The sequence below is a fragment of the Notolepis coatsorum genome, assembly GCF_963971535.1.
Source record: "Notolepis coatsorum genome assembly, chromosome: 4".
Classification (NCBI taxonomy): domain Eukaryota; kingdom Metazoa; phylum Chordata; class Actinopteri; order Aulopiformes; family Paralepididae; genus Notolepis; species Notolepis coatsorum.
The window spans coordinates 195,746,035-195,764,986 of record NC_140168.1 but is presented as its reverse complement, the minus strand read 5'-3'; the positions used below and the strand labels follow the sequence as shown (position 1 = coordinate 195,764,986).

Sequence of the window (18,952 nt, the reverse complement as noted above, 5' to 3'; positions counted from 1 at the left end):
CGGAGGGACGGTTCTGGGGTGCCTGGACACGACGATCCCTACCGTCACCTCCGGGCGTCGGTCGGCTGGCTGCGGCGGACGAGGCACCCTCTTCGCTCTTGGCCTTCTTGGCCGAAGGCCCAGCAGCGCTAGCGGTGGTGGCGACGATCGCAGATGCCTGACGACGTGGCCTCCTTCGAACAGCACCGGCAGCGTCGGGTGGGGGAAAATGGGGCTGGAGCACAGCGCGCTCCTCCTCCATGTCCCTGCATGCAGCTGTCATTTGCTGCATGGCCGACCCGAACAGCCCAGCTTCGGAGAGGGGGGCCGTGAGCAGGGGAAGCCTCTTCTGCTCCGGCACCCTCGCTTGCTCCAGCCAAAGGTGGCGCTGGGACAGAGTGGCCAGGGCGCGGATCTTCCCGGCGGCGATTGCCTGCAGCTGTATCAGGTGCAGGATGGCTCCAGCCACCTGGGCGTGTAGGACTTGATGATGCTCGTCCAACACCGACCCGCCCGGCATCATCACCGACATGAAGCACGCCAGCTGCGCAATGTTTGACGTCATGGTCAGGCTCTGCGTCACGGCGATGAATGACTGGTCACTCCAGTTGGCCAACTGCCTAGCCGATTTCCCTTGGGGAACCGGCTTCCGCAACGGCTCCCACACCAACTCGGGACAAAGGATAGATGCCATCGGGCTATCAAGCCGAGGCACCCATTCCTTCAATCCCTGGACCAAACCCGCCACCCGCCTGACTGGCACGTAGGCGGGGGTAAGGCCAGCGATGTGGGAGATTACCTGTCCCTGACGCACGTAGGCCTCCATTGAGGGAAAAAAATGGGCAGACAACGTCCGTCTCCCTCACAGGATGACGTTGCCAGAGATGACCTATCAAGTCATCAGGGACAGGTGCAGGCAGTGGCTGTGGCAACGCCACGCCATTAGCGGCTGCGGCGGCCACCATGAGCTCCGGGAACAAGGCACATAATTCCCCATGTGTACCTCCCTCCACGCAGCCCGCGTCCCTCACATACGGGAGGCGGCCACTCTGTGTGGTGCCACCATCCGACGAGGTTGATAGCAGGGCATCCCGTCTCCGAGTCGGAGGTTTTAACCCAACACCGGACGACGAGGAACCTCAAGGAGACATACCACCACCTGCCACACCCTGAGGGGGAGAGTGATACGTCTCCACCGGGGCGTCAAACAAGAGCGCTTCCGCTCCCTCCATAAAATCCTCTGTATCCATCGGACAAGGAGACAGAGCAGAAGCACCCTCGTCTGGCTCCAGCAGCTCTCCAAAGCCAGGCCGTTAGCCCCTGCAGCTCACCATCTTACGACGGGAGTGAGCAGAGGCGAAGAGCTTGCCTCTCAGATCCTCCGCTACCAGAGGAGCCGTCGACCTATTGGCCGACCGCCCACTGGAGGGGGAACCAGAGCTGGAACTAGGCCATCTCACAGGAGACAGCATTGGTTCAACAGCTCCTCGGAGAGGCAAACTCTCCACCGGACGCCGCTCGGGTGCATCTGACTGCCACGACCATGGAGTCAGCGCAGCCCCATGACGCACGGCGGAGGCGGCAATGGAGAACCGCTGGTGAAGGGTGACGTTGTAATGTCAATGCAGCTCCTCTTCAATATTTCACTAATCTCAAAGTGGTGTATACAGACACTCGCCGTGGTGAAAACAAAGAAGGAGCTGCTAGTATGGCCACACCCCTGCTTATGTAGAGGAGCGGATGGGGGTGTGGCCAGGCGGATGGGTGTGTAAAGGTGCATGTAAATGTGGATATTTATTCAGTGCTAGTACTGATACAGGGATGTATTCCAGTAGACGCAGAGCGGAGCTACACAACCTATAACTGGATACTACTGTATGGAAGTAAAATAATTATGTTTAGCACCTGTAACTTGCTAATCATACCAATCCGGTACTGTGTCGTGGCCTTGACGTATACAGTATAGTAACTGGCTTCTAAATACAGTATTATAACTTGCTTCCAAATACAACATAGTAACTCACTTACAGATACAACATAGTAACTCACTTGATGTGTGATTGATTGATTGATTGACATATTTTTTTTTTTATCTACTTTTTCTCCCATTTTCTATTTTTCTCCCATCCCAATTTCGTATCGTCCAATTCTACCCTCCCCTGTCTCGAACGCTGTTAGGCCATGCCTCCCACAAGCCGGCTGCAATGTGGACGAAGCCTTACATCACGTGTCCCCTCCGCCTGCGATGTGAAAGGCGCCGCAAACTCCTGCCTAATGCTGCGGGCGGCGTTGAAGGCGGAAAGCGCCTGTGAACCACAGCAGCCTCGCGGGCGGCGTTGAAGGCGGAAAGCGCCTGTGAACCACAGCAGCCTCGTTGCCGCGTCGTCCTGAGGCTGCCGCGGGGCGTGGCCGCGGCGGGTCACGTGCATGTCGGGGCCAATCAGGCCTACCCCGGAAATAGCTACAGTTGCGGAACAGCTACAGGCGTCCCCTCCGGTACTCGAGGAAGCAGCCGTCACATCTTTTCACCTGCACAGCGCGATCTCTCAGCATCGGGGGTCTGCGTGGGAGGGACACGCCGCCCCCGTCGCTTCCTGATTCTGCTGCGCAGGCGCACCAACCGACCTGTAGGAGTCGCTGTCCACAACGTCCGATCCCCACCCATCAGCTTCCCACCCCCTAATACTGCCAATTGTATTAGTATGAACGACCAGCCAAGCTGATAGCAATGCGGATAGCTGGGCTCGAACCCAGCGTCTCCTGCATTGGTGGCGAACGCCTTGCCCACTACACAACCTAGCCGCCTTGATTGAACATTTTATTAACAGATTGCAGAATGGGTACAATACAGTACGGCTCAATACACACAATTGTTAAGGGGATGCAGACCAGAGAGAGACTTTCGTCTCTGCATAACTCATAAATGTTCAGACAAGCTTAAAAAATGCATTGTTTTATATTTCTAATCAAGTACTCAAAAGCCACATTTTTCTCCCTTTGGATTTCAGGCTGTGTTGGCCTGACTCCGCCCATAAGCACTTTGAGTGACAGTCATCCACACAGTCTGCGACTGGCACAGAGAGAGATAGAGAGAGACTGAGGGGGATACTAATTAATTTCGCCGCGGGGGGGCATAATCCCACGGGACAATGCATTGGTAACTTGTTTCAAATGACAATATATACCCCTGTGAATATTATTGTACGGATCGGAATACGGGCATGCGCGTGGGAGCATGCGCAAAGATATTACAGTGATATGCTGGTACTCCCGACTGCGAGGGATAGAGAGAGATAGAGAGGGAAAGAGAGAGACAGAGAGAGAGAGGGACACACAGAGGCACGGAGCACTTACACACAACCTGTGTAAACACTGTGTGTGTGTGTGAGAGAAGACAGGTCCCTCGCTCTCTCTCCATCTCTCTCCCTCCCTCTCTCTCGCTCGTTCCCTCCCTGCCTCGCAGTCAAAACCCGTTTGAGGAAGTGTCGGGTTACACTATGCTCTCTCTGCCTCGCTCTGTTTGAGGAGCTGTCGCTGTCAACCATAGAGGGGGCGTTAGTTATGCAAATCAGTGCTATATTCACGTCAGCAAAACTGTCAAATCAGAACAGCTTAGTTGAGTGAGGGAGGATCTCGTGAACTCGAGACTAGACTGATGAGTCAATATGATAATTAACGACACAGACCACATTGATATAATCCCCAATTGCTAGAAAAACATGCTAAACACTGGAAAAGGCTATTTATAATGCATGTCCCCTTTAAAGCATTACTGTCCCTTTTAAACTCCCAGACACCTTCCAGCTTCTGTTCATGTTTCTGTTTCGATTTTGCTTTTATTTGTTCCTTCTTGTGTTTCTCTTCCACTCTCGCTCCACGACGCAGCTATCAGGATTACAAACCCGAGATCAAGTAAGACCGGAAGACTGAAATGAAAAGGCCTTTTCTTTTTTTTACCCACAATGCCATCTTTCATGTCCTCTTCCTCCATGAGAACCAATCAGGACCCGTATCCATCTCTCCTCCTTTCCCCCCTGAATGATTAACACAACGTGCGGAACACTCAGTCACGTTGAAGGCTGCTATTATTGCGCGCCGCTGCGCTTTACACGCCACGCATTGGAAACATACAACAGCCAACGGAGCCAGTTTAGATTTAAACGCCGTCTGTAATCTCCCCGCGGTGCCCCGCGCTGTAGAAACGTTGCAATATTATGAGACACATTTCACATATTACCTCTGTATTCATAAAAAAAACAGATCTCTATATTAACATCCGCGGCAGGTGAGCGACGCGGGTTGTTCATAAAACACTCTGTCGTGTCCTCGAGGACGCTTTTAATCTTCCGCCTTGATTCCACCCGGGATCCGGAAGAATCCGCACAACGACGGAGTCACTTAACGCGGCGCCTGGGGGCGGTAGGTTTCACCGTGTGCCGTTAACGTTACACACACACACATGCAAATTGCCTTCAGATGAAAATGTCATCGTCTGTCACGGCCCCAGAGCCCTGCGAAACCAAACGCTGCAACGGCGGAGAGAGATATACGTATTCCGTTTCAACATGTGTTCCTCGGACTGGACTCATCATTATTATTATGGCCGTAGATGGATCTTCATGATCAATATAGGTTTAACCCGTTAAGCCCGAGCGGTCCGGTACCTTTTATTCACGTCTGGTCAATGTTAGCATGGTGTTATTCACCGTCAAAGATGAACAAATACAATTAAATGTATATTATCCTTAGGTTCATCACAATATACTCAAGCCTAGTAACAGGCAGAATATTTATGACACTGGGAATACATTCCCTGAGATCCATAGATGACCCTAGGTACCTAGGAGTGCTTCCATCCAGGCCAGTTCGGAGACACTGAGCTTAAGAGTAGCGCTGTTGAACCGGAGAGGTTAATTATGCGCGTGGTCAAATCATCTTTGGTTGATAGGAATGTATGTGTAGAACATGGTAAATTGAATACAAGTTACTTTTTAGGAGGTTTGGTAGAGGACTTGACGTTCTCTGGCCAGGAGAATTGAGTCAAGCTCCCTGACTTTCAAGTTCACCTTATAAACGTATCTGACACAAAGGAAGGGGGCGGGGGAAGGGATTGACCAGGTGATAGGTGAGGGGCGGGGGCACAGGAAGGAACGAGGGAGGTAGGTGTTATAGAAAGGACTTTAATGAGGGTACAGGGAGGGAGGTGTTATCAAAATGATTCAGATTCAGATTCAGAGTTTTATTTGCCACATGGAAGCAATACAATCACACAGTTTTCATACAAAATCATAAATACAGTTCTACCATGGGCAACAAAGGAGCAGGAAGAAGAAGAAATATTATAGTTACCTGCCCCCTATTCCTAAACCAGACAAGTATTACTTGATGGTCGGCGTACAACCGCATTTACACAAAATAATAATTCATGCGGTCAGGTGGCGTAGCGGAGATTGCGCTCGTCACCAATGCAAGAGACTGTATTGCTATACTAACTCGTTTGGCTGGGTTAGGGGGAGGGAAGCCGTGGGTGGGAAACTGGCGTTGTGGACAGCGACGCCTACAGGTCAGGTCTGGGCGCTTGCTCAGCGGAGGCAAGACTTGAGGAAGGCAGCGTGACCTCCCACGCGTTACACTTCACCAATGAGAGCCCTCGCTGCCAAGTGAGAAGAGAGCCACTGGCTGTCGCCGCACGTGTCGGAGGAAGCGTGCGGATACTTCAGGGTTCCCTTGTACCGACCAGTAGGAGAACATGCGCACAACAACCAGGTAGGGGGGGGGGGAATTGGCACAACGACTAAATTGGGATGGGGAGAAAACAGAGAAAAATCGGAGAGAGAGAGATACAAAAAATAATAATAATAATAATAATAATAATAATAATAATAATAATAATAATAATAATAATAATAATAATAATAATAATAATAATAATAATAATAATAATAATAATAATAATAATAATAATAATAATAATAATAATAATAATAATAATAATAATAATAATAATAATAATAATAATAATAATTCATACCATAAGAAACAAACAATCCACAGATTAAACAAGAAAAATAAATAATAATAATAAAAAAAAGACAAGAAAAAATCTTACTATTCAGATTCATATTTGAATTTCATAATGACTAAATATATTTTTTTTATAATTATTTTTGAATTGACAAACACTATTACATCCCTTAAGCTCGCTATGGAGATAATTCCACAACTTTACACCAATAACTGAAGGACACATCTGTTTAAAGTGTTATCAAAAGGAATAGAATGAGGGTACAGGAAGGGGGAGGGAGGTGTTAACAAAAGGAATAGAATGAGGGTACAGGAAGGGGGAGGGAGGTGTTAACAAAAGGAATAGAATGAGGGTACAGGAAGTGGGAGGGAGGTGTTAACAAAAGGAATAGAATGAGGGTACAGGAAGTGGGAGGGAGGTGTTAACAAAAGGAATAGAATGAGGGTACAGGAAGTGGGAGGGAGGTGTTAACAAAATGAATAGAATGAGGGTACAGGAAGTGGGAGGGAGGTATTAACAAAAGGAATAGAATGAGGGTACGGGACAGAGGGAGGGAGGGAGGGAGATGTTAACAAAAGGAATAGATAAGGGGGAGGGACAGGGGGAGGGAGGGAGGTGTTAACTAAATGAATGGATAAGGGCGCGGGACAGGGGGAGGGAGGAGGTGTTAACAAAAGGAATAGAATGAGGGTACGGGACAGAGGGAGGGAGGTGTTAAGAAAAGGAATAGAATGAGGGTACAGGACGGAGGGAGGGAGGTGTTAAGAAAAGGAATAGATAAGGGGGAGGGACAGGGGGAGGGAGGAGTTAACAAAAGGAATAGAATGAGGGTACGGGACAGAGGGAGGGAGGTGTTAAGAAAAGGAATAGATAAGGGACATGGACAGGGGGAGGGAGGGAGGTATTATCAAAAGGCCATTGAAAGGAATTTCCCCACAGTAGAGAGGTGTGAGATTGAAGCTATTGTTGGGACAACCAGAAGGGATTCTTCAGTATTCCTGTTCACCAGTTTATTATCCGGCACCTCGCCTCCTCTCTCCGGGAGTTCCAGTCGAGCAACGCGCTCCGAATCCTCTCTGATGGTTTTGGGAAATTAGCTCACCGTCTTCTCCAGAGAGAGACAAGAAGATAGATACCAGTTTCCTCTCTGTGTGCGTTCAGTAGAAAGCTATCTGGCTGCACGTTAGCCTAGCTTAGCACAATTAATGGAAGCGGACACCTCTCCCGAAGGCTAACCGGTTACTGTCCGCTTCCATTCATTGTGCTAAGCTAGGCTAACGTGCAGCCAGATAGCTTTCTACTAGGGGTGTAACGGTACACAAAAACCACGGTACGGTACGCACCTCGGTTTTGAAGTCACGGCTCGGTACGGGTTTTTGGTACAGTGGGGTAAAGTTTGGCTTTCCATGTTCCACTCATCTGCCGTTCTGCAGCTGGATACTATTGGTTTGTTTTGGCAAAATTGTTCTGCTCTGTGTGACAATAAATAAATGAATGATGATATGCAATTTAAAACCAAAACTAAGGCCTCAGTATGAGTTTAAGACGTGAACATGGTCATGTTTGTTGAAAAAAAAAAGAAAAAGTAAAAAAAAAAAAATATTATAATTTCTTTTTGATCGGATCTGGAAATATCGGTATCGGTAGATACTCAAAATCACATGATCGAGATCGGATCGGGAGCAAAAAAACGTGATCGGGACATCCCTAGTACTGATCCTTAGGTCCTGTACTGAAACGGTTCGGTATGGATATGTGTACCTTTACACCTCTACTTTCTACTGAACGCACAGAGAGGAAACTGGTATCTATCTTCTTGGCTCTCTCTGGAGAAGACGGCAAGCTAATTTCTCCAAATGTTGGCGTGTTCCTTTAAGAAACCGGGTCGTAGGGACGACTCCCGACAGGATAAGAGTGTTTGTAACGGGGGGGATGGGGTGTCGCTGTGTTCCAGGTCGTGGGTGATCGGGGCCATCGCCTTGCTGTGCCTGCTGGGTCTGACCTGGGCCTTCGGTCTGATGTACGTGAACGAGAGCACCGTGGTCATGGCCTACCTCTTTACCATCTTCAACTCCCTCCAGGGCATGTTCATCTTCATCTTCCACTGCGTGCTGCAGAAGAAGGTGAGCACTAGAGCGATTCTGAACACTGATTACTGTAGATTTTTTTGTATATATATTTTTTTATATATTATTTTCTGTATGTTTTCACTGTATATGTTATATTAGAATGTATATACATAACATAGGAAATGTGAATCCCAGACCGTATTTTATTATTTTATTCTTAGGCTTATTTTATTCTTTATTATTAACACTTTGAGTGCCAAAAACTAGTTTCTGGGCCTAAGTCGTTCAGTGCCAAAAACTACTCAAGTAGTTTTTGGGTCGTTTTTCCTTTTCTTCGATTTTAATACCCTATTCAATGTCAGGGACCTGTATATTGCCTGTAAAAGGCATACTGGGACTCCGAAGGTGCAGTACCGGCCAGATCCTCCCAGGTGGCGGTATCGAGCACCCTTTGAAACCTTGTCTCTTGGGCTGTGCGTTGATTATATATATAACGTATGGATGGAAAAATGCATTCTTTTTCACATATTGAACGATAGATAGGTGATGTCAAATGGGCCATAGTATTGTATCCATAGCTATAATATAGAATATAGTTATAGCTCTACAAACAAGGTGACGGATCCCTATCTATCTAATGGTGGCCTCGCTAAAGACGGCTTCGTCTAATGGCTGGCACTGAAAGTGTTTTAAGCTATTCTTTTGTTATTCTTATTCGTGACTTCTAGTGCCAAATTTCCCTCTGGGTGATTAAAGTATGTATATTCTATTTTATGATTTCGTGCTGTAAGTATGACATATCATGCCAGTACATTATTTTTAAATAAAAAATAAAACACTAACCTTCTTACTGTCCTATACTACCATGCACTCCTCCTACTATACTATGGCTTATGTCTATGCACTCAATACTGTAGCACCCAAGTTTCAGCACTGTTTGATGAACATTGTTACTCAGCTGAAAGAGTTGTACCCTTCCTGCTGACTTGTTGTACAGAACTTGTAAGTCGCTTTGGATAAAAGCGTTCAGCTAAATGACGAAATGTAAATGTAAATGTAGGGTACAGACCCTCACTTGCACCTTTGTTTACACTATTTATTTTTATCATATTTTTATATTCAGATCAAATTTGATTGCCTATATTTATGCATTTCTACTATTACCCTGCCCATACCTGTACCTCCCTCCCCCATGCTGCTATTACCCTGCCACTACCTGTACCTCCCCTCCCCCCTCCCCCATGCTGCTATGGCACCTGCATTTCCCCAAGGTGCTCAGTTGTGTAAAAACTAAACTAATAGATAATAAACAATACAACAAAGACAGATATCCAATCTACTTCCTTTGAAATATTGCACAATATAAACGGGTTACCCTGATTGACACGTGGTCCACAAACTTAATGAAACTAGTTTTGATATATGAATTAATTTAATTGTAGTGGTTCAAAAACACCCAGAGCAACCGTGAAATCACGGGTTTAGCCCGTGTTCATCTCCCATAGCAACCAAGCACACTGGTCCCATGAATGTGAGGACATTTACGTTATGATGCAGGACATCTCCTCTCGGCGAACAGAAGGACACGCCCCCTCAACAAACTAAGATAGTTGGCTGTGCTCAGAGAGGGTGCACTAAGCCACGCCCCCTCAACATACTGAGAGAGTTGGCTGTGCTCAGAGAGGGTGCACTAAGCCACGCCCCCTCAATATACTGAGAGTAGCCACGCCCCCTCAACATACTGAGAGCTGGCTGTGCTCAGAGAGGGTGCACTAAGCCACGCCCCCTCAACATACTGAGAGCTGGCTGTGCTCAGAGAGGGTGCACTAAGCCACACCCCCTCAATATACTGAGAGTAGCCACGCCCCCTCAACATACTGAGAGAGTTGGCTGTGCTCAGAGAGGGTGCACTAAGCCACGCCCCCTCAACATATTGAGAGAGTTGGCTGTGCTCAGAGAGGGTGCACTAAGCCACGCCCCCTCAATATACTGAGAGTAGCCACGCCCCCTCAACATACTGAGAGAGTTGGCTGTGCTCAGAGAGGGTGCACTAAGCCACGCCCCCTCAATATACTGAGAGAGTTGGCTGTGCTCAGAGAGGGTGCACTAAGCCACGCCCCCCTCAACATACTGAGAGCTGGCTGTGCTCAGAGAGGGCGAAACACTAAAACACGTATAACAACAAATCAAATTATCTGAAACAGAGAAAATTATACTTGTGACATTAACATGCTATCAATAAGATAAGATAAGATATTCCTTTATTGATCCCCTTGGGGGAAATATGGGTGTCATGATGGCAGCATGGGGGAGGGGGGAGGGGAGTTACAGGTATGGGCAGGGTCATAGTAAAAAGACACAAATATAGGCAATACAATTTGTTTTGAATATAAAAATATCAGGGGGGGGAAAACGGTATAAACAATATAATTTGATTTGGAGAGAGAAGTATATACTGCTTGTGTCTCATGTACTGTGCGTGTGTGTGTGTGTGTGTGTGCGTTTGCGTGTGTGTGCGTGTGTGTGTGCATGTGCGTGTGCGTGTGTGTGTGTGTGTGTGTAGGTGCGTAAGGAGTACGGGAAGTGTCTGCGTACTCACTGCTGCAGTGGGAAGAGCGTGGACAGCTCCATCGGCTCTGGGAAGAGCACGGCCTCCCGCGCACCTGGACGCTACTCCACCGGCTCTCAGGTACAGACTCACTTCCTGCTTCTCCACACGCCCCACAGGTACAGACTCACTTCCTGCTTCTCCACACGCCCCACAGGTACAGACTCACTTCCTGCTTCTCCACACGCCCCACAGGTACAGACTCACTTCCTGCTTCTCCACACGCCCCACAGGTACAGACTCACTTCCTGCTTCTCCACACGCCCCACAGGTACAGACTCACTGCCTGCTTCTCCACACTCCCCACAGGTACAGACTCACTTCCTGCTTCTCCACACGCCCCACAGGTACAGACTCACTGCCTGCTTCTCCACACGCTCACAGGTACAGACTCTCATCTCATGTCGGTCCCAGAGCCTTCTCTGTCGCCGCACCCACCCTCTGGAACTCCCTCCCTCCCTCCCTCCAAACGTCCGCAGCGCTACATCCCTGGACTCATTCAATTCCCAACTCAAATCTCACCTCTTCACCAAATGTATTAATGACTCTGCTTGATTTCCCTCTTTTTTTTTTCCACTTAATTGTTCCTCTGATCTCCTTCCCCTTAGTTGCCCCCCCACTGTTAAGCGCCTTGGGTCTCATGAAAGGCGCTATATAAATCTAATACATTTATTATTATTACTTCCTGCTTCTCTTGCCTTGAATTAGCAGTGTCCTGGTCTAGCAGTGTCCTTGTCTAATAATAATAATAATTCATTATAGTGCTTTTCTAGACACTCAAAGCGCTCCCCACAATGTAGGGTGGAAATTGCCTCCTTCACCACCACTGGTAGCAAACCAACCTTGGGCTACGCAAGCTCAATGGCTGCCATACCCTGGCACCAGGCACACATGTGTCCTGGTCTAAGTGTTACTAAACTAAATTGTGGGCCCTGCCTTTGTAGACATTCACATATCTGTGAATGTTATCGTGGTGACAGAGACATGCCTCGTCCACAACATATCGTGTTCAGAAAGGGGGCTTGGGGAGTACAGTAGATAAATAATAATAATAATAATAATAATAATAATAAGATGTGACTCAGCGCGGTGCGGTTTGGATTAGTGAGAGAGGAGCAGCTGTGTGCGCGTCTCACCTTGGGAGAGGGCGCCCCGAGGCACAGCAGAGGAGATGATCTGCAGATGAAAGCTTCTCCACTTTTACCGTAAGCATCATGCCGGCTCGAAACACGCTTTACCGTAAAATATATATAAATATAAATATAACTCTGTGTGTGAGGCTATCCATTTCTACAATCTGGATCAGTTAACAATCACGACTGTCTCCCGTAGCCGGGGGGGGGGGGGGGGGGATTGTCGTGCCCTCTAATCAGTGATGTCACCCAGATGTACCGGTCCACAGAGAGAATGCACTGGGACAGATGGGGAAGGGTACAAGAGCACTCAGGATGACATTAAGGGTATTTTTAAACAATGACCTACAAGAGGCGAGAGGTATAACGGCGTTATTACAGTAGGACATTAAGACCGAGTGTCTGTGCACGCGATGAGCACGTGATGGTCATGTGATGAGCATGTGACCTTGAGTGTTGTCGCTATGGTTTATATGTCGGTGCTCCGCCGGTTGCTAAGCAATAAGCATCCTTCCAGCATCCCTCTCAACGTGATGAGTGACAGTTCTTCTAGTCATCACTTGTAGCTTGATTCTAAACGGGAGGCAGTCATAGAGTTCCTATAGATTGCAGTTATAGACACTTACAGAAGGAAGAGTTAATTTTAATATGTTCATCTGTTTTTGCAAAATGACCTCGGTATAATTTCTGGCGTTGACTGTAAACATTCTGATCGGCTCCGTCTGTAGAACTGAAAGCTCCCACACGCCGGTCTTCTTCAATAAAGAAACATGTTTTATTAGGAACGCTTCGGTACGAGGACCTTCATTAGCTTATATAAACATTGCCTCCCCCCCCTGGTGCAGGGGGGGTTTACTGCTGTGCTCAAGGGCACCCTGGATGGTAGGGAGAAGCTACTGTACACACGTTGTCCATCTCGGTCTCTGGATTTGATCCGGCAACCTTCCGGTCATATGAGGAGGCTTCTTCTCTAAACCGCTGGGTCACCGCCCCCCCCCCCCCCCCCCCCCCCCTTCCCCGATGTGTAGAATGGATAGAAAGGAATGCGCTCATCATTATGGGAAATTAGCTCAGCACAAAAGAATGGAAGCAGATACGGATCGCTAGCCTAGCTAGTGGTCCGTATCCGCTTCCATTAATTTGTGCTGAGCTAGGCTAGCTTGCAGGCGGACAGCTTTCTACTGAACGCATAGAGAGGAAGTTGGCATCTATCTTCTTGTCTGACTCTGGAGAAGACGGAAAGCGTTGGCGTTTTCCTTTAATCATGATACTGTAACGAAACATCCCAATCATTATTCCAGAAGCAGTAATGTTCTCTCAGAGGCGAGCACACAATCATGAGCCACAACACGCGCTTGATACCAGATGACTATTGAAGCTTTTCTTCCTACGCGGGTCGCAGACGTGCTGCTCTGACCTCGGACCTCTGTGAACTGGATGAAAGCGGAGGTTTATTGTCAACTCTGAGGCTTTTAAATGTATAGAATAGATAGAATAGAAAATAATAGAATAGAAGTACTTTATTGATCCAGAGGGAAATTCAGCACTACAGATCGCTCACAATAAACATTTACGTAGTCCAAAAATCTAAAATAAGAATAAGAATAAAATTACAGCCAAGGATATATATTCTAAAATATTTATAAAAAAAATATATATATATCTAACTAACCTTACTGTCATGCACTTGTCCTAATAAACTAACCTGCACTGTAGCACTCAACACTTTGATGAACATTCTTACTCAGCTGATAGAGTTGTGCCCTTCCTGATGACTTGTCGTATAGAACTTGTAAAGCGTCAGCTAAATGACTAAATGTAAATGATATACATTCTAAAATATACAGCCCAAAATAGACAGTAATATACAGTAAGATGTACAGTAAACATGTCAAATGTAGATGTAAAATGTCCAGGAAGATATGCAAGAGTTTATACTGTCAGAACATTAAAGTCCACTATAAGCTGCTGGATATGGACGTTATTAAAAAAGAACCACACTGGTATAACACACTGTCCACACACTGTCCAAAAACACACATTGTATCCACTCATGCACAACACATTTAATAAGATAAGATAAGATATTTGAGTTGAATGTACAGTATACTGTACACAAGGTCACTATCCTTCAGTTCACGAGAAATCCGGGTCAGATGTCATTCTGGTTTGGTTTCTACAACATTCCGTTCCACACATTCAGTTCACATTATAAGACTCAATGCGTTGCTTCGAGACAAGTCGTCCATCAGGAAGCCTCGTCAGAAGCCTCTTTTTCGAGATTCAAGAGATTTATTCATCACATACTGTACACGAGACATGTAGTCACATGAAGGTGGCCATGCCCGCAAAAAATACAAATAATAATAGAATAAAATAGAATAGATAATAAAATAGACATGATAAAAGTACTAAGATAAAATACAATACAATGCTAAGCTTATGAATTAAAGGTAATGATTCCTATATACACTACTATACAATATTCTATACAATATACAGTTATACTATATATAACTATACTATACTAGCTATACTAACTATATTATACAAAAACATACAGTTAGGTTTTTTAAAGTGACCTATTATTTTGTGTTTAAGTAGTGTGTTAGCGTGTGAGAGTGCAGGATGTGTGGTGTGTGTGTGTGTGTGCGTGTGTGTGCGTGTGTGTGTGTGTGTGTGTGTGTGTGTGTGTGTGTGTGTGTGTGTGTGTGTGTGTGTGTGTGTGTGGGTGTGGCTGTGGCTGTGGCTGTGTGTGTGTGTGTGTGTGTGTGTGTGTGTGTGTGTCTCCATGTGTGCTTGTGTGTGGACTGTGGAGAGATCAGTGTTCAGTGTTCTGATGGTTGAAACCTTTCAGAACACTGAACACTGATCTCTCCACACAGATGTGTATGTACAGTATAGAGTTGTAGTATTATTATGTACAGCTATAAAGACACTATGGTAGTAAGTCATACTTGCCAGCAGCGAAAAGTATAGAAAAATGAGGCGAGGAGAGCCTTGGAACAACGTAATGCGTTCAATACGTGGTTGTTCATATAATTGCTTTTAACGCCCCAGAGGAGTGCAAGCTCAATTAAGTCACTGCCTCTGAGTCTGCGATTAAGTCACCATTAACTAAATGAAATGTACCGCAACTGTCAAAACACACCTCCACAAATCCCTCTCTCTAAAACTCCCTGCTATGTGTTTGTTCACAGAGCCTCTGGCCAGTATGACTTACTACCATAGTGTCTTTATACCTGCATCACTGTACATAATAATACTACAACTCTATAGTGTACATACACATCTGATTAGCACTATTACTCAGTAGTACTAATTTATATATTATATACCCAGTTTAATCACCTGTACATATTACTATTGTACTGTACTTTGATGCTGTATGATGCTGTATGATGACAATACATTTGAATCTAATCTAATCTAATCTCTGACGATGAGTATTTCTTTTGGCCCCTATGACAAACCTTTAGAACAATGGCAGTTTTTGTTATCACTTTTGCGATTTACACCGTGGGGGTCGACAGTGACTCAGGAGGTAGAGCTCTGGTAATCTGAAGGTTCCCGGTTCGATTCCCGATCCTGCTGACCTACGTGTCGACGTGTCCTTGAGCAAGACACTTAACCCATAACTGCTAACCGATGAGCAGGTTGTCACCTTTCGTGGTCGCCTCCACCGTCGCTGTGTGAATGTGTGAGTGAATGGGTGAGTGAATGGGTGAGTGAATGGGTGAATGTGAGACATAAATTGTAAAGCGCTTTGAATAAAAGTGTTTAGCGGGAACCAGTTCAGAGAGAACCAGTTTAGTAGAGAACCAGTTTAGATGGAACCAGTTTAGAGGAAACCAGCTTAGAGGGAACCGGTTTAGAGAGAACCATCTCAGAGAGAACCAGTTTAGAGAGAACCAGCTTAGAGGGAACCAGTTTAGAGAGAACCATCTCAGCGAGAACCAGTTTAGAGAGAACCAGCTTAGAGGGAACCAGCTTAGAGGGAACCAGTTTAGCGAGAACCATCTCAGAGAGAACCAGTTTAGAGAGAACCAGATCAGAGAAGAAACTAAATGGTGGACAAATCTCACAGACAGGATCAGTGCGGTACCTTCTGCGGATCCGTACAGCCCTACACACATAGAGCCTGACACAGAGTGATGCTCTCATTACCTCTAACAATGAGACAACGAGTCGAGACTGTAAACACCAGGGGAGAGATATCGAGTGGGTTCTGAGCGCTGTAAACACCAGGGGAGAGATATCGAGTGGGTTCTGAGCGCTGTAAACACCAGGGGAGAGATATCGAGTGGGTTCTGAGCGCTGTAAACACCAGGGGAGAGATATCGAGTGGGTTCTGAGCGCTGTAAACACCAGGGGAGAGATATCGAGTGGGTTCTGAGCGCTGTAAACACCAGGGGAGAGATATCGAGTGGGTTCTGAGCGCTGTACACACCAGGGGAGAGATATCGAGTGGGTTCTGAGCGCTGTAAACACCAGGGGAGAGATATCGAGTGGGTTCTGAGCGCTGTACACACCAGGGGAGAGATATCGAGTGGGTTCTGAGCGCTGTAAACACCAGGGGAGCGATATCGAGTGGGTTCTGAGCGCTGTAAACACCAGGGGAGAGATATTGAGTGGGTTCTGAGCGCTGTAAACACCAGGGGAGAGATATCGAGTGGGTTCTGAGCGCTGTAAACACCAGGGGAGAGATATCGAGTGGGTTCTGAGCGCTGTAAACACCAGGGGAGAGATATCGAGTGGGTTCTGAGTGCTGTAAACACCAGGGGAGAGATATTGAGTGGGTTCTGAGCGCTGGAAACCAGGGGAGAGATATGGGCTTCGCACACCTGACCCACATCAGGGGCAATCACAATTGACAGGTGCCACTCACAGTGAGTGACAGGTGCCTCACATTATTATTTCTTTTTTTTAAGATATTTTTATTGGTATTTTCCCTTTTTACACAAACGACAAATGACAAAAATACATTGAAATTAAAAGATTGACATTGAAATATGAATTAAAAAAAAGATATAAAAAATTACAAAAATTTCACATCTCAACAAAAAATGTAATAAACAAACATGACTTTGAATAAATGTAACTCACATCGTGGGTACGTAATACAGATACAAGTCAAGTCAAGGGTTTTATTTGTCACGGCATACAAGCAAGCATACAGTGAAATGCGGGTGGTCATGCCCGCAGTGATTGTGCAATAATACAAGTAATAAGAATAAGACATAACAGGTATAATGTACATACAGTTTACAAAAAGCATACAGTAATTAAATAAATGATGAATGAAAATACAATAAGCAAATAAGCCCTCCCAGTAACCCACCCCCTTAAGTCCGCCCCCGCCCCCCGACCCCCCCCCCCCCCCCCCCCCCCCCATACACACATTCACACACACAAGCTTCATCTAAGTCCTTAACTAGTGGGAGTGGCTGGGATGGGATCTAGCATCTGATTAGTGTCCGCTCGACAGGTACAGGAGAGCTCTGGTAGATCCAGCAGGTCGGTTCACACAGGAAGGAGAGATCCCTTGTACACCAGGTCAGCTCACCCAAAAAGGAGAGGCCTGACAGACATAGCAGTGCAGTTCACCTGGGAAGGAGAAACCCAGCAAACAAGACTATATCTGAGAGAGCAGGTGAACATCGGGATCAACCGAGAGGCAGACGCTGTAGTTCATTAACATGGCTTATAAAGGGCTGCCATATGTTGTAAAATGTTGTACTCGAACCCCTGATAGTGAGAAAGAACATGACACTGTTGAGCCATTGTGCTATGGAAGGACTGTTGGCGGATTTCCAGTCTAATAATATAATGCGTCTCGCTAAGAGAGATGTAAATGCGATAATTGTTTTTTTGTTTAGAGTTAATAGCTAGTGTCTCAGTAGGGGTTCCAAAGATTGCTATCAGTGGACATGGCAACAGATCTGAATTGAGTACTGTGGACAAAGTGTCAAAATACCACCAAATAACCACTGGAGTTATGGACACGTAAAGAACATGTGACTAAGATCGCAGGGTGTAGAATTATTCTAAGCTATGCAATTATTGTTTGAAGTGTGCCGGATTGCCTCTTGATATGTTACTTTGAAATCCTCAGCCCTTTATGCAGCCTCTGGGGGGGATAATAGTTGGACTAATGGCACGCTGGCACGGTCGCCATGTCATGCTACACAAAGGTATAACCTCTTATAGCACTGTACACCAGGGGAGAGATATCGAGTCGGCCCTGTGAGCACTGGAAACCAGGGGAGAGATATGAGCTCCGCACAGCTGACCCACATCAGGGCCAATCACAATTGACAGGTTCCACTTACAGTGAGTGACGGGTCCCGCACATTTTAGCTGAAAGAATTATTCTCTGCAATTATTGTTTGAAGTGTGCCGGAGCGACTCTCGATATGTTCCTTTGAAATCCTCAGCCCTTTATGCAGTCTCTTGTATGTTAGTGCCTCTGGGGGGATAATAGTTGGGCTAATGGCACTCTCTGACGCCTATTATATTATTTGATTTATTTATTTTATTATACAAAAGTATAACCTCTTAGTACAGATTCCAGCCTTTTCCTGCCAAATGAAATGCACAAGCGTGAGCATAATTCTATGAGCACATCTTGTTACTCTCAGATGTTATATATTCATTTATAGTTTCAAGTTCAAGTTCAAGTTTCTTTATTAGTTGTCATGCAGAAGTACAGAATACTTTTATACAAAATGCTTCTTTCTGTTACGCTCCAGAGACTGTGCTAGACAAAAAAAAAAGTATAGCAAGTATAAAATAGAAGTCACGTACGTAGACACAAGTTTTCAGTATGTACATATGTACAATGTTCAATGCAGAGTAGAAGTAACTGAGTTACCATACAATATACTATACAATATACTATATAGTGCAAAGGAGAAATGGGATGAGGTACAATTTAGGTACAATTTACAGTAAGGTGTAATGAGGTATGGGTTGTAGTGCGAATTCTTTACCAATAAATATAAAGTGTGTTTAGGTGTTCTAAAGTGTGTAAAGTGGGTGCTGCAGTGAGTTGTTTGTTTAAAGTGAGTGTGGATGTGTGTGCTGTGAGTGCATTTGATGGTTGTTACATAGTGTTATTGTTCGTTGAGCATCCTGA

General features: G+C 45.9%; 1 pseudogene across 1 annotated transcript in view; it reads left to right on the top strand.

The window, feature by feature from the left end:
- The window catches only part of LOC311226788 (adhesion G protein-coupled receptor L3-like), a 77,349-nt pseudogene that overhangs the window by 37,032 nt on the left and 21,365 nt on the right, over nt 1–18,952 (top strand). The window contains exons 3-5 of the transcript in view: nt 3,865–3,891; nt 7,959–8,127; nt 10,637–10,762. The product of the transcript in view is annotated as an adhesion G protein-coupled receptor L3-like (transcript). The remainder of the gene's footprint in view (nt 1–3,864; nt 3,892–7,958; nt 8,128–10,636; nt 10,763–18,952) is intronic.